The following is a 17,643-nucleotide window of genomic DNA, read 5'->3' on the forward strand; positions in this document are numbered from 1 at the left end:
AAATGTTTTCCATCTGAAAGGACTAAATATTAAATGAAACAAATGACAATAAAATACAAAGTAATCTCTTCAGTAATCAAAATACTTTTTGAATGTAACTGTATTCTAATTACCAATGATTTAAACTGTAACTGTAGTGGAATACAGTTACTTATATTTTGTATTTTAAATACGTAATCCCGTTACATGTATTCTGTTACTCCCCAACCTCGTGTGTGGAGTTCAAATCGGCGCAAATCATGTGCATGCGCATTCAGAATTGCTGTAGCAAAGTGGGTAGCCATGATTAATATTTTGGAGGCAGAGAGTTTAAGAGATTGAATGGCTATGCAATGAATACTCAACATATGGGGACTAGTTCTTTCAATTAGTCAACCTACCACTTAGACTTTGAAAATGTTTAATATTACTTGAATTGGTGCTATTTTAGTGCATTTATGTCTATATATTGTGGAATACTTTGTTAGGAAAATGCAAATAAAACTTTGTTACATATTGTTTTGTTTGCTTTTCTAAAAAAGGAATTAAATGCATTTTGATAGGAAAATTATATATTGTGTCAAATTTAAGCACTTTTAAAATATGCGATTAATCATGATTAAATATTTTAATCGACTGACAGCACTAAAAAAATATCTATTTTGGGCGAACTATTGCTTTAAAAAAAATGATAATGAGGAACAGCGGTTTCTATATTTCACAAGGGATTAGGCAAGGAAAGGCAAAGCTTTTACTCAGACCCAATATATATTTTGAGACTTCCATAGCATATATTCCTAGCCTTCATCTGCTGTACAGTATGTCCATAAACTAGACATGTTCACACAATCAAATGCTTAGTGATAACCCCTGTGTGTTGCTCATGTGGATAATACATCTATTCACTTTGCATATACTCTTCTGCAAACCGTTACGGTGGCTTCATGCAGATATAAAATGGGTTTGGGTCAGCGTGTGAGCGTTTTGCTCACAGTCAAGAAGACAAGCCAACAAACATGAATCTTCATGCTACCTCTGAACACAAGAGAATTGCCGCGGGATTGTACATCCAGGGCAATCCTATAATGGTTTACCAGTCAAACGCTACTCGCATGTCAAGACATATACAAATCCATGTCAGAATAACATTCCGTTGGTCAGGAATTGCATTTCCTGTTGACATAATCTTTGCTATGTGTATACCCAGAAAGTCAAGATTTTTTTTTTTTTGCATCACTTACATGCTTTCAGCACTGATTCTGCTTTTCTCCAGGCCTGCAGCCAAATGTGTTAGGCCCTCATCACTCTCATACTATCACTCATCTACCAGGGGCCTCCTCACTTGCACACAAATACGCCCACATGTGCTGGCTCTCAGACTGGCCCACAAACTTCAAACACAATTCAATACATCTGAGACAGAGAGTGAGACTTTTTTTTAAGTAAATGCCTGAAGTGAATATATGTGTGTGAGGTGAGTATGAGTGAAATAGCAGACTGATCTCACTGTAAATTTGGCAACAGTGGGTCAAAAGTTCTTCTGAAATCAGACTGTGCTGACCAAAATTCTAACCACTGTCCCCAGTATCTGTAGCTGGAAGTGTTGTTGAGCACATGAGCACGAGAGCTCCAGTTTCCAGGTAAAATGTCCACAGAGTGGCGCCAAAGCGAGTGGTATTTTTAGTTATAAATGATGTAATACGGTGAACAACAATGCATACTTTATTAACCATACGCCATTTACTGAATATGGTGTGGAAGAACTTAACTGAAGCCCAGACCTGAACTGCACTGAACATCTTTGGGATGAATTGGAATATATAATGACTCTAGAAATGTTCATGATTTTGTCAAGATTTTATTAATTTCCATAAATTTTCCAGGTCTGGAAATCAAAATGTAAAAATTCCTTGATATTTCCAGGCTGCTACCAAAACAACCCCATTCTGCTAAGTTACTGACTAGTGACATCTCCCATCAGACCTTGTTGCATTAATTCAACTGTGTATTATCTTTTCCTGTGGCATGAAAAATGTAATTTGTACTCCACTAACGTTTCGAGTTCGGGTTTGGGTTAGCGAATATGGTTAGTAGGGATGTGCCCGAAGCTGAACACTTTATTCGGAAAGGCATGAATAATGACTTGAAAACTATTCGCAAATTCATCTGAATAATAGAAAAAATATTCGTTCGACTGATTATCCAAGAAGCACAAAGACAAAATGACATTTTAAATAAATATATCCAAAACTACAATTAATTTGTGAGTCAGTGAAGTCAATATTACTAAAAGCGTAAACCTTATGACTGAAAATGCGCATGTATGATTTCAAATTGGATGGCCGCGATCTCGACTCCATTTGCGGTCTCCGTTTATTACGCACGTCTGGAGCTTGTCGAGAGTAATATTAACTAAGAAACTACATCATATACATTTTCCACTTCCTGAAAGGTCAATGATAATATATTACAAGATTCTTATGTAATCAGAACCGATCCTCCCTGTACCCAGTTATCACAAGCTGAGTAGGGCCCCCCCACCCACCAGGGGACACCCATGCTGTCAAAGACGTTGTAAGCAGCCAAGTACTGGTATTTGTTGCCATGCAAACAGGAGGGCTGCATCTGAAAACTGGAGAATGCTGCCTTTGGAGGCTGTATATGGAGGTAGGATAAAAATAAGTTGCCTTTTTAAACAGGTGCAGTTTCTTTAAGAGTTCCACTCATACAAAAACACTGTCGTTTATGCCGTTAACTGATTAAGCAGCAATATCATATTGGTAAAAAAAAAAAAAAAAAAAAAAATTATATATATATATACACATAACATGCAAATATAAATGTAATGTCAGCTGTAGAGGAGGGGGTTGAGGGGTTATTATAATTATTATAATTAATTATTTTGTTTCCGTTTAGGACATACACAAGGTAAAATGAGATGATTAATGTAGATAGGAGTGGCAATGGTTACTACGCGTAAGGAGCTGAAAAAAGGAGAAAACGTGCCAGGAAAGTGAAAAGATCAAGCAAGAAAAAGGTACAGTATGTACTCTTATCATATTTAAATTCTTATTAAGTCTTTACATTATCATTAGAAAGCTCAAACTCCAGTTCTCCAGCTTCGATATTGGACCACTGTTTTACGACAGAAATGCCACATCAAAATTAATTTCTTAATTTGTGTCAGGAGTACACATAAAAGCATCCAAAATCAAAACTTGACATACTGTAAGTGATTTGTAATAAGGAATTTAATAAGCACATTCCTGTTCAATCATGCAAGCTCTGCTAAATATGCTTCAATAAACAATATCCATTAGAACTTTTAGTCCACAGTGTGCACATTTAGAAAACTATGCTCATATGTTTACTTCAGATTTCTTGAAAAAAAAAAAAAAAAAAAAAAACTTTCATATTTCCTGGTAAATTTTGCAATCAGAAATGCATTAAATCAATCATTTAGATGTCATGCAAAATTTGTTTTTATTAATTTCATAGTTTGTCTTGCTCCCATTTAAAATATTTTTTTTATATCTGTCTTTCAGTCTTCATTAATTTACACTTGTTCATTGTTTTGTTTCATTATTTGCAAAAACTTTGACATTACCAGTCTGTAAACTTAGATGATACAATTAATTTGCCCTGTTACTGCGTTAGACCATTTTAAATGAAGTATCAAATTGTTTTGAAGTATAAAAATCTGTATCAAACAAAGAATTTGAAGTATCAAATTGTTATCTGCCTTCAGGGGCAATTCTCAAATTCATCAGTAAGACCAGCAGCACCAGCACAGACGCCGACAATGTACAGCTTGATAAAGCAGGCACAAGTGCAGACCCCAGTAATGTAGAGCAAGCAAGTGCCCTGCCAACTGACCCTGCAGACTGACCTTATGTTCCTTTTCCTTTTATTTATTGAAAGTTGGCACCTTATACACTGCTGGCTTATTGTCTGTATATAAAATAATAAATACTAATGTTCCTTAGAATTAACTCTCTGTATGTTGTTGTTTGTTAAATCTTGAGACAATCTTTTATTGTTAGGATTTTGGGGGTATTGTTATTATTGTTATAGTTATTATTATTATTTTACGCTATTCTCTTCTGGAAAAACTAGAGAGACTCACGCTATTTATTCTGCTATCCGCTAATTCTACACATGTAATTTAACTAAATAATGATGTCCTCCATATTATGTTCAAATAAGTGCGCACAAATTAGCCTTGAGTGTATCGTAAAAATTACTGATTGTAGGCTATATTGGTTTATTTAATTTTTTCTAATGTTTGCATTTGTATTTATTTAATATTCACTGCAAAATGTGTGCTTTACATATTATATTTATATTATCATTATTAGGCTATTATTATGAAAAGACATATACAAGGCATAATTTATTCATAGAAACTATAAATGTAATAGAGTAACATTTAAAAATAGCTTTTCATTTAGTTTTTACGCACTTCTGATTATTGCCCCACCAACATCCGTATTTATCGGAATACTGTATCTCTACTGTATGTTAGTGCGTCCCCGTTCACAGGAGATTTTGAAGAGTTCTGTAATTCATTTGCACTAGCAGAGTAACAGAAAATCTGACAAATCAAACATATTGTTTTCACCTTGGGGGTTGGGCGTTAGCAGTCTGCACCTTCACAGCTCCAATGAGAAGGTGCAGACTGCTAACGCAAGTCAGGAAAGTTTCCCTTCCTGCAGCCGTGTTTCCATCTTTACCTGATGCTACGATGAACAGTGGGGCATGTCCAGCTACTGGCAGAGCAAGCATTCTTAAATCCATGGATGGTTTTCAGCTAAGAATCCGAATGACATTATTTTCCTCAAACGACAAAGTGACAACTTTCCTGCGTTGTGCTCAATCATAGTTTATTGCCATGTCAAAGAAACTTTGCTGTGTCAGTGGCATCCGTTGAGTTCAGCTTCCGAATAAAAAAGTATGCAAGAAACACAACAGAAAAAGTGTGACTGAAAATTGGCCTATGTTGACTAACACCCTGTTTACACCGGACGCGAGCGGTGCGTCACGTCAAAACCAAGTAGATCCTATTATAATCAACAAATCTGTCAACTTTGGAAGTGTCCATTGGAAAACGTTGCGGCACGAGCGGGGAGGGGGGTTATTAATTTGAATGGGTATCCGTTTAATGCACCACATACCGCTGTTGATTGTGTAACATCATTTACAACAAAAAGAACTCTCTTCACATCTCACTTTTGCCACCCCTCTATGGACATTTCTTCTAGAAATGTGAGCTCACACGTACACACGTTCAACAACACTTTGCACAGAGAATAGAAGTGGTTCCCAAACATCTTAACGCCGGAGCGTCCTGCTGGATTTTTTCCGCATACCAGCGGAAACAACTTAAAATACTCCATCGTTTTTGGGCATACAGATAAGTGTAAGACATCATTAGAAACTATAAAAGGTCTACTTTTATTTTTGTACACTCACAATAACAACAAAACCTTGTGCTTTTGTAAAATAAAGAAAATAAACAGGGTGCACTTTCAGCCGTCTCTGTCTCCGCGAGCATCTTTCTGAAACACGTCACAAAAATGAAGTGAAACTCCGCGAATACTTATCACACAAACATGAAACATATGTCTAAAGAAAGCTTAAAATGTCTACTTTTAAATAAAATAATTCAAATTCAAAAAAATATTCTCCTGCAATGTAATCTGTATGAAACAAAGTGATGTACAGTTTCTCCTGGCTCAGCTCATTATCCCTAATGAGATCACACCCACCAGCAGAGCACGCTATTCATACGGTAATGTGCTGAGGCAATCAATGTAAATGGTAAATGCCCCCGACAATGCCTTAAAAAACATCAAGTTCATCATCAGATTCATTCACTTTCCTGTGCGTTTGGAAGATGGCACGATACACAGGTGAGGAAACTCTACAGATGGTACTGGATAGTGACGAAGAGTTCACATTTTCCTCAGAAGGAGAGCGGGACTCCGACGATGAACGTTTACATTTTGAAGAGCGTCTTGATCCAGCCGAGGATACAATTTCGAATGAGTACGTCATTTAGTTTTACTTACATATTAGTTGACATGCTATTTTATATAAACATGGACATATTTTACTAGTTGAACTATTTCCAGACTTGCCAGCCAGTATTCAGAGTATTGACATTTGAAATATGTCCCAATAGGCAAGGTTTAGTTACATTTAAATATTGTTTCAGATAAAGCAGGTATTTAAATTGTATGCTGTATGATATAAATATGATATGTAATATGATATAAAAATAATATGAATGTTTAGATTATATTTTAATGAAACAAACAAACAACAACAACAAAAAAAAAATAATTAAAATAACAAAGTGGTCAAAAAATTGTATAAAACCACCCTTCCATTTGCTGTCACACAAATATCCATCTACAACAACTGGTGGAAAATTACAAACTCAAATTAAGATCTAAAGACAATTATAAATGTAAACGTAATAATAATAATTATGATGATGATAATAATTGAAATATAAATTAATTTTATGTCAAAGTTGAATGTGTTTTTGTATTATTTTATGATTAAGCACACACACTCATACAGTATATATACATACACACACACACTTACCAAGTGCTTTATTAGGAACGCTATACTAATACTGGGTAGGGCCTCACTTTGCTCTCAAAACAATCTAATTGCATGGATTCCACAAGATGTTGGAAACATTCCTTTGAGACTCTGGTCCATGTTGACATATTCATTGACTTTTTCAGATTTGTCAGCTGCACATTCATGCTGCGAATCTCCCATTCTTCCACATCCCAAAAGTGTTCTATTGGATTCCAGTACCTAGGAAGGCCACTGAAGAACAGTGAACTCATTTTCATGTTTATGAAACCAGTTTGGGACGACTTTTGCTTTGTGACATGGTACATTATCATGCTGGAAGTAGCCATTAAAAGAGGGGTAAATTGTGGCCATGAAGGGATGCACATGGTCAGCAACATTACCCAAATAGGCTGTGGCATTCAAGTGATGATTGATTGGTATCAACAGGCCCAAAGTGTGCCAAGAAAACATTCCCTACACCATTACACCACTGCCACCAGCCTGGTCTGTTGACACAAGGCAGGTTGGGTCCATGGATTCATACTGTTGTGCCAGATTCTGACGCTACCATCTGTGTGCCTCAGCAGAAATCGAGATTCATCAGACCAGGCTACATTTTTCCAGTCTTCAGCTGTCCAGTTTTAGTGAGCCTGTGCCCACTGCAGCCTCAGCTTTCTGTTCTTGGCTGACAGAAGTGCAACCCAATGTGGTCTTCTACTGTTGTAGCCCATCCACCTCAAGGTCTGATATGTTGAAGCACATAGCCCTGTGCATAACGTGGGTATAAAAATAGGGCCAAGGGACAAGTTAAAAGTAGCTCAAACATAACTTGAGGCCCCCTACGTTCTGTTCTATTTCGTTGCACTTTATCTAGATTTGTTTAATTAAAGCTAATGCAAAAACGCATCCTTTGTGAATTGCCTCTAATAGAGATAAAAGCCATGGTGAAATACCAGAAAGAATACAACTCTTGTCAAAAAGAAAATGTTCTGTTTTCTCTGTGAAAAATTTTCGGCATTCAGTGAACATGAATGCTTTGATATCTGTTTTGTATCTGCACAAGTTTGCCTGATTCTAATAAATAAAATATGTTGATGTGTGCGATTAAGAATTTGACCAGTAAAAAAGGGGTCCCCCGAGAAGACTGTTGGGAACCACTTTGCTAGATTGTGAATTTGTTTGAATGTGTGTCTGTGCTTATGTTGCAAATTCTAGAATGTGTGTTCCTGAGTGCTTAACCACATCATTTGTGTTCTAATGAGGCAGTTCAGCAGACTCGCTCAGGTGCCGCAACCTAGCCATGCCACCGAACATTGACAAATGGCTCCAGTCTCCTCATTTAATCTAAGTGAGCGGGGCTTCAAGATCTACTGGCAGTTTCATAGAAATGAGTCCCCTGAGTCTGAACGTGAATTCCCCTTTGCCTCAGTTAATGCACCATTTCAAAACGTGCATTCATTTCCTGGGAAACAATAGTTAGGGGGAAAAGGAAAAAAGAAAAGTGAGGGAAATGGTAAACATACAAAAACGACTCGGTAAACTTTTGCCTGGCTTTCCCAGATGAAAGTGAGGGCTTATGCAAATTGCGTCACACAGCAGCCCTTCAAGATAGCCGGGTTTTGACTATTTCCTGTCGGGATTTGCTGCAGGCTTGTTGCTCTGCTTCTCTTTTCTTTTTAGCATGTAACACACACACACTCTAATACACATATGCTGTGTTCAGAATAGCAAACTAACATACTACTCTGACTATTACTAGAGAAAGTTATTATATACCAGGAACATATGAAGATTGTCTCTATGCATAGAACAGCTGGATGACCTGTTTCATTTTGCCAAAATGTGCTGTATACAACAGAGCACACTGAACAAAAAAATGTATCCCACAATTAAATGTGCTTGAACTACTAATTCCAGAAAGTAATTAAAGTTGTGATTTATTTATTTTAGGATTAATTTACGAGTTGAAAGGGCAAAGTGCACGTTCTCAAGTCTGGTGGTTTTTGCATGGATGCTCTTCAGCCTCCACTTACAATAATAATAAAAACAAGTAGCATGCTATAAACAATGTTTATTGCACAGTATTTTGTCAGCTAGTTCTGTATTTTCCAGAATATAAATTATGCTTTTTTGTTGTTGTTTTTAGTCATCTGAAATGCCCTGCAAAGGTCCAGCGAACTTATTTATATAATTTATACGTAATTAATGTTGGCTAGTCAAACACTTTGCACACAAAAGCACATATGCTTACACACAAACAGATAAAAATATCTGTCATAGAGATGGTAGTAGCAATTTTAAGCAGCCTATTCAGTTGATTTAGTTTTTCCAAAGTATTTTATATAACCAGTTGAAATATTCTGTCCACCATTATAACATTATTGTGCTTACAAACAGGATTACTTTAAATCCATTGTCACAACTCCTCACATCACCACAAAATGACTTTTCAACATTCAATTTCATTACATTTCAGAATTATCCTTGATTGACAGTCGTTAACGTTAATGAATATACTGTATATATAACAAACATATCGTTTCACTTACAAACTAAAATGTGTTTGTTTGTATGCAAGCACACAGAGTTGCATACGTATATTATAAACAGATGTGGATTATATGTCAAATTTATTTCCCGCCATGAAACATAAATAAAATATAAAAAGCAATTACTTAAACCAGATGCTTCAGTTAAAACAAACCCAAATACAAGATACGATGTGTACATCTTGAGATTATATTTATAGAGCGATTTGACATACTGAGCGCTGGAAGGAAAGTCAGGGACTCTGGGTTCCCAAATGCATGCCGCCGTCAACTATCAGCGTAAGTTAAACACGAATGTGATTTCTCTCTCTCTTTTTTTTTTTTTTTCCTCTGAACAACATGATTTTGACCTAGTGCAACGTTTTTTTCATCTGTGTCTTCATTTCGCTTGGTATGTGCTGCCACTTTTGCATCCTGGATGTTGCACAATTGAATGCACACATTTTCATATTAGCATTTGGAAAAACTGAAACAAAATTAAAATACATTTCCCTGACCCCAAAACTAAATCAAATAAAACATGAATTAAATTTGTTTGTTTTTTTATTTGTAGTATTATAATTCGAAACCTTTACAACCTACCTTCATCAAACATGAAACTGCCAGTAGATGGCATAACACTACAGTGCCCTGAGAAATGTTCCAGTGTTAATGGAATATTCACTCATCGTTACTCACCCTCATGCCATTCCACATGTGTATGACTTTTTTATTTTATTTTCTGCAGACCACAAACAAAGATTTTTAAAAGAATATTTCAGTTCTGTTGGTCCATTCAATGCAAGTGAATGGTGGCCAGGCCTTTGAAGCTCCAAAAAGTAGATAAAGGCAACATTAATGTAATCCAGACGACTCCAGTGGTTAAATCAGTGTCATCTGAAGTGATCCAGTTGGTTTGGTTTCATGTCAGGATTGGCTATTAGGAGCTGCTAACAAGCACTCTTTGATTGGACAGTTGAGGTAGCTACAGCAACCATGAACATCTCAGTGTCAGTGTTGCAGAAGAGCAAACAGGCACAGTGCTCCAAGTTCAGTACTACACAATTTATATACTGTATGCAGTTACCATTACAAAATATATTTACCCTGTAGATTATAGACATACCAGGAAAACTGTAAAGCTAAACTTACTGTAATATATATATATATATATATATATATATATATATATATATATATATATATATATATATATATATATATATATATATATTTTTTTTTTTTTTTTTTTTTTTTTTTTTTTTAAAACTATAATAGCCTGGGATCATGCAATGCCAAGGAATCCAATTTTTCTTTCTTTCTTTCTTATTTACTTTTTGCAGTCTCAAATAATTGAGGTTCAATATACTGTTAATCAAGTTTGCCATAAGGGTTGCGGTAGAATGCAAAAACCACATACAGTATATAATACATTATATACTATGTAATATTATACCAAACATTTCAAGATACCCCACAGCTTTGAAATGGAAAGATAAACAGCTTTTCTAAATAAATATCAAGAATAGAATGTTAATTTAGGCAATATTTATAATATTCATAATATAAATAGTTCATATAATTTCAGATGAAAGTGGAAGCTAACGTGGCCAAGCTACTAGCTACTAAGTGTAACTTAGTAACCTACATTAGCTAGCTAGACAAGAGAACCAAGTACAGTACCAATATAGACCACACTAACAGAGCTAGCCAGATAGTTAGCTAGCTAGTAAGCCTATTGACAGTATACAGACTAAAAAAAATAAATAAATCAAAGGGTTAAATATAAACAGTTAAGTCAACAAAAGAGCTATTTACTTGTGATCATAGTGTGTTACACATTTCTTTTCTTGAGAACAAACTATCCCCTTCTTCTCTTCCTCCTGTTTTATTAAGCAGTATGATTGGTGATCAAGCCAGCCAATAAAAATGTACCCCCTCATCTCTGATTGGCTTACATTCAAGCAAACTGAAATGCTGTGACCCTATTGAGCACGTAAGCAGTCAAAGCTACAGTATGTGCACACACATGCAGAGTGGGTATGAGAAGAGAGTGAGTCTTGCACATGCAGAAAACAAAATGTTGATTTTCGTTTGCTTGACATGAATTAATATTTGCAAGAATATACATTGCTTTACAAAACCGAGTTCATGCATGTGCAAAATGCCTTTAAGTGCACTCAAATTTAATTTTAAGCACTCAAAATGTAACCTAGCTCGCTCAGAATATCAACATGCATGCAGAACATTTTTCTACACTCAAAACATAATCTTTTCATATTTAAATTGTGGCACAAATATAATGCTATAAAAGTGAACACTCACTCATAGCTGCGGGAAGTAGGGGTGCTGAGGGTGCTGCAGCACCCCCTGTCGACGTTGCAGCACCCTTGTTAAGTGTTGTCAATCTGTCATATTCTGTGTTAATCTCGTTAACAAAAGTAATGACGAAAACATTCATGGGTATTTATATTCTTTCCGCAGCAGCGGTCAACCCTAAACCCCCCCAGCACCAACCCAACCCCCCCCCCCCCGTCTGTCCACAGCATCCCATGTTCAAAATCCGTTCCCACGGCCTTACACTCGCTGTTTGAATTCCAATACGTTTTTCAGTCTGCCCAATGCATACTGTACATACAGTATGTCACAATAAACAAAGGCCATAAAAAAGTACTGTTATTTGTGACTATCACTGGATTTCCTTTGTTATTTATTGCTTTCCTTTCTTCCTCACCGCTAATCATACTCTTGACTATAATGTTGTGGATTAGCCCTGGCCTATCCCCCTTCCACTCCGTAGAACTCTACATTACCTCTCTCTCTCTATCTCTCTCTGTATTTCACTCCACTCCCTCTATATCTATCGCCCATCCTCTAGCTGATGCTCAGCCTACATGATCATGTAATCATGCATCCAAATGCAGCTAGAATACTAAATACTGTGATGATGCTCTGCAGAGAGCTTCTCAGGCTAGATGTGTATTTGTGTTTTGAATGTAGCTGCATGATTCAAGCAGAAAAATAACTGCACTTAGCGGTCCCAGTTGAATCAACTGCTGATAAATTGCTCTGCTGGAGCGCTGTCTTGGTCAACAGTGTACTCTTAAAGAGAGATTGATATTAATGTCGACTTTAAAGCTGACATGTTTCCAAAAAATCAAACCATGATGAGTAGCTCTTTTGAGTAATCTACATTTAGTAGTGTAACTGGCCTCAAATGTTCTATTATATATATAAAAAAGATTTTGTTTTAAATAAACTGATATTTGTGCACTTTATTCTTTGGCAAGCCTTCTTGACTGTTGATTTAATTGTTTCCAAACACTTTATGCTCTATACAAAGATTTTTCTTTTGTGAAAGAAAGACAGCAAAATCATAATAATGTGATTCTTACAAGAATAACCACTGCCAATTATAATTGTTTATGTTAACGATGCAACATGATCACACAGGAACTCGACATGTTGCTACCGAATGTTCCAGTACCCTGAGATCGACCCTATTCTGCTGACTTACTAACAAGCACCATCTCTCATCAGACAATTTTACATCAATTCAAGCGTATTTACTTATTCCTGTGGTGCTACTGATAGTGTGTTATACTAGTAGTTTCAGAGACACAAGTCCTGGTCCCGTAATAACCAGGAAGTAATCATGTTCATATAAACAACGATAAGTGCGATTCAGAGGTTGGATTCTCTAAAATTAAATTTTTACTCCACTAACGGATAGGTTTAGGGTTTGGGTTAGGTCTGATGGTTCATAAAATATGCATTCCTGTATGACTGTTTTACATCATTACCAACTAAAACTCACTTTTGGCACCACCCTGTGGACTTTTCACGAGGAAACTGGAGCTCACACGTACCCATATGTTCAACAACACTTCCAGCTTCGGCCACAGGGGGCAGTGGTTTGGATTTCGGTGAGCACAGACCAATTGATGTTGAATTCACAGTGAGTCAGTCTGAAATTTGACAAATTTGTTCACAGTTTTGCTATAATGTGTATTACTGGAGTTGGATAATGTCATAATGTCATTTTAATTAAATGCCAGTTTAACTGTTCCTGAGAACAAATTCACTAATCAGCCACTTTAGTGCACAGTATTTCAACAGCATCTTGTTCACTACCACCTGCAGTCTAACTTAACCAGGTGCTTAATGCACTTTGCCAAGTATACAAGTCATTGTCATTCTTTTCAGTGCAAACATGGCTCCATTCTATGTAAGTTAGGCTTATAGAATGCATCTTATTTACAAAAGTCAGAGCTAGAGAGCAACAGTGCCCAGCCGCCCACTTTTTTCAGCTGTCTTGGTTCCGGAAGTGGTTTTCTCATAAAACATTTTCCCATAGGGATTTCATAAAATCTTTCATAAAAGAGTTCTAAGCCATAAAACCAAATCAACCAGCTCTGAGGTGAATCACAACATTAAAAATTTGATTAGAAGAAAAAAAAGTATGAAAGAAAACAAAAACAAAAAAACTATAAAGCTATGAAATAACTCTTTTAAGGTGTTGATTATCAGTACAGAATGTATTTTATTTAAGTTTATTTCAAAATATTCAGATATGTACAAGTATATAAATAGTTTATGAGTGAAGAGAGACTGACTCGATTGCATCTTTCACAGTGCATTATGGGAGTGGGCGGTTGGTCTAGAGCTTGTTTGCTGTGACTCTCTGATTGTTGGATCTTTCTCTTTGTGATTAATGGGAAGTGTAGTTCTTTACCAGGAATATCTTTATTAAGCACTATTTAAAAAAATGAAGTTGAAATAACACACACTGATGGTTCAACAGAAGCATGTACCATCGATTAACAAACTCGGATCTCATAGTAGGTCTGTCTTTAAAGGTTAATAAATTCTCAATTAAAATAAAACGAATGGTATTTTAACTTCTGGAACCAGACTGTTACGCTCTAACGGCTTGACACAATTACCGCAACATTATTACCACCCATGGTAAGCAGGCGGTGGAATTTTGTTTAAAATGGATGTTTGTGTACGTTTTTTTTATTTTTATTTTTATTTTTTTATATAATTATGGCAGCAATAAATTATCAAATGAGGGAGAAGATTTCTGCATTTAAAAAGAATTCAGGTGCCTAGATCACAGTGCTGTATCCTCTAGAACCTAGCACTCAGAACTGGCCAGCAAGATGTGGAATTGCCCTATGCAAGATGCGATCAGCACAGATTTTGTGCCTGTGTTTTTGTACAGTATATATAATTCCTTTATAAGCATAATTACTTTTGTGAATCAGGTGTTTAAACAAGGCTGTATATGTGTAAATAAACAATGCTGTTAGTGGTTGCAATTCAATCTTAGTGAATTCCCTCATTTATGTCCTGAAAAAAGGTTTTGTTTTCTTTTGAGAGAGACATTAAAGTCATAATACTGCGATTCACACATACGCTTCTGTTAGCAATGTCGATTTGTTCACATTTCCGTTTGAATGTATGTTAGTGGTTGAAAATCACATATACACCTGACTTGGAAACTTTTTAGACTAAAGTCTTCCTCGCAAGGGAATTTCCCCAGTGCTTTCTGACATATACTCATTTTTGAACAACTTCAGAGTGAGCACAAAACATTTCAAGTGTGGAAGTGGATAAAAGAGAAACAAAGCACAGGATGTGCACAAAGGCAAGGTCAGTACGCAAAAAGACATTTTCTCAGATGAGAACTCCCAGAAGCGCAATGCTGCTTCCAGAACACTGGCCCACATATCATGTAGTCGGGAAAAGGCAAAGGCCTTTATACATCCCCACAAGAAATACAACAAATCTCAGTTACCCAAACTAAATAAAAAGTGTGTCATAACCTAGATGTGTCAGGTCCCGCAATATACAAAGCTTAGCATCCACATTGTCCTGCACTCTGTGTCAGTGGGAGAAGTCAAGTGTCCCTTAAGATGATGCTAAGCTCCATCAATGATCAGACTTTGGTAAACGCTGGCAATTAAAGGATTAGTTCACCCAGAAAGAAAATTCTGTCATGATTTACTTACCTTCAAATCATTCTAAACCTGTATGACTTTCTTTCTTTCTTGGAACACAAAAGCGAAAAAGAAAGTTTGTGCAAAAAATTCACAAAATTATTAATATCTTATGTCATTTTGCTTGTCAAGTAAATATTAGGGGTTTCAATCAATTAAAATTGGTAATAAAATTAATGACATTATATACAGATTAAACTAATTAAATTAAATTAATCACATATACCAATATTTGCTGAGAAAAGCCCACAAATAAAGATAATTCTATATAAACATAATAATGATACATAATAATATAAATATTATATAATTCAGATATTCCGATTGAAATCTATAGCATTATTGTGGCAGCTGAGTAAAACATTGATTAGACAATTTAAATAGTGGCTTTAGAAGTGAACTTTACATTTTTTCCCATATCACTGAACAAGCCTACAGTCTACAGAAATCCATTTTGCAATACAGTTTGTCCATCTGTCCTGTTCTCACAGGAAGTGTTCTTGCATTCTACCTGCGTTATATGTAATTGTTGGTCTGTGTACATGTGTGTCAGTCGTATGCTTTTGGAGCATCTCACTGGTTCTCAGCATTAAAAACATCATGGTTACTTTCGGAACCTCCGTTCCCTGATGGAGGGAACGAGACGTTGTGTCAATGTAGTGACACTAGGGGTCACTCTTGGGAGCCCCAAACACCTCTGCTTTTTTGAAAAAAGGCCAATGGGAATTGCCGAGTGGAATTTGCATGCCACTCCCCCGGACATACGGGTATAAAAGGAGCTGGTATGCAACCACTCATTCAGGTTTTGTGCTGAGGAGCCGAGACCAGGTCCCGGCCATTTCAGCGGGTAGTTCGCGTTTTGGCAAGAGGGACACAATGTCTCGTTCCCTCCATCAGGGAACGGAGGTTACAAAAGTAACCATGACGTTCCCTATCTGTTACTCACTCGACGTTGTGTTGATGTAGTGACACTAGGGGTCCCTATACAAAACGCGACAACTATCTGAACTGTGTTACGTGAACTAGCGGTGCGAGATGGACAGACCACTGTGTGCCTCGTAGCCAGCGCACCAGGCCGTCACATAGCCTCCCTCAACGCTATTATGAGCATCAAACGGTCCTTCAGGAACAAGTCCACTGCCCAACAATAGGGACAGGCTAGCCCAGCCGAGTCCTCTTTTCCTCTTTTTAATCCCCAAAAAGAGTGGAATTTGTTAACCGACTGGGAGCCATAAGTATCTACGTCGGGGGGTGTCCCTCCCAAGGGGAAGACACCGCGGAGACCACACCCCGCCCAAAAAAAGGGGGGGTATTTTGAGTGAAATATGTCACATGGTCTTACCGAGTCTTGTCGGAAGTATGTCATGTGGAGAAGTCCCATGGTAGGTCCTACCCAAAGGGGGAGGAGTTTCTACAAAGCATGGCGACCAAGGGCAGAGGGGCCTCTGCCCAAGGAAGATGCAGTTTACCGACAGGGAAATGATTTTGCGGAAGATATCACATGGGGTCACCTTTGGGGAACCAGCACATGTGGAGCACCTACCTCAGTACAGGGCCTCATTAGCACACGTACTGGGCCAGCAGTGAGTTTCTCTGCAAACTCAAATGCCAGAGGGCTAAGGAGGAAAGTCATCCAGGGATCACAGTCTGTGAACACGACTGGAATTCAAGAGCGCACGTCTTCGCCTCAAGGGAGGGGAAAGACACTATGCGCAAGCGGTACACCCGGCCAGCTGTCTTACCTGCTTGTGCCTGCCAATACACGGGATGAGACCGGCTCAACCCGGAGATTGTAGAACCTCGCAAAGGTGTTGGGTGCTGCCCAGCCTGCTGCTCTGCAGATGTCTGCCAAAGAGGCGCCACTGGCCAGGGCCCAGGAGGCCGCTACACTCCTGGTAGAGTGGGCTCATAACCCCGCATGGGGTGGCACATCCTGAGCCTTGATATGCCATCGCAATGGTGTCAATTACCCAGCGGGCGATCCTCTGTTTGGAGGCAGTGCTTCCTTTCCGCTGTCCACCAAAGCAGACAAAGAGCTGCTCGGAGCTTCTAAAGCTATGCATGTGATCCAAATAGATGCGTAAAGCTCGCACCAGACACAGCAACGCCAAGGCTGGGTCTGCCTCCTCCTGGGGCAGCGCTTGCAGGTTCACCACCTGATCCCTAAAAGGGGTCATGGGAACCTTGGGCACATAGCCCGGTCGGGAAACGTGTATTTGCGTAGTCCAGAGGGTCAGCTGTGTGCCAGCGCATCTATACCGAGGGGTGCCTCGGTCAGGGCGTACCAAAGCAGGCAGTGGAGGATTCCTGGGAAGCAAACAGGTCTACCTGTGCTCGACCGAATCGACTCCAAATCAGCTGGACCACCTGGGGGTGGAATCTCCACTCTCCCCTGAGCGTAACCTGTCGTGACAGTGCATCTGCTGTGGTGTTGAGGTCGCCCGGGATGTGAGTGGCTCGTAGTGACTTGAGGCACTGCTGACTCCAGAGGAGGAGACAGCAGGCGAGTTGTGACACGCAACAGGAGCGTAGAC

Source organism: Myxocyprinus asiaticus, chromosome 40 (genome assembly GCF_019703515.2).
Source record: "Myxocyprinus asiaticus isolate MX2 ecotype Aquarium Trade chromosome 40, UBuf_Myxa_2, whole genome shotgun sequence".
Taxonomy (NCBI): domain Eukaryota; kingdom Metazoa; phylum Chordata; class Actinopteri; order Cypriniformes; family Catostomidae; genus Myxocyprinus; species Myxocyprinus asiaticus.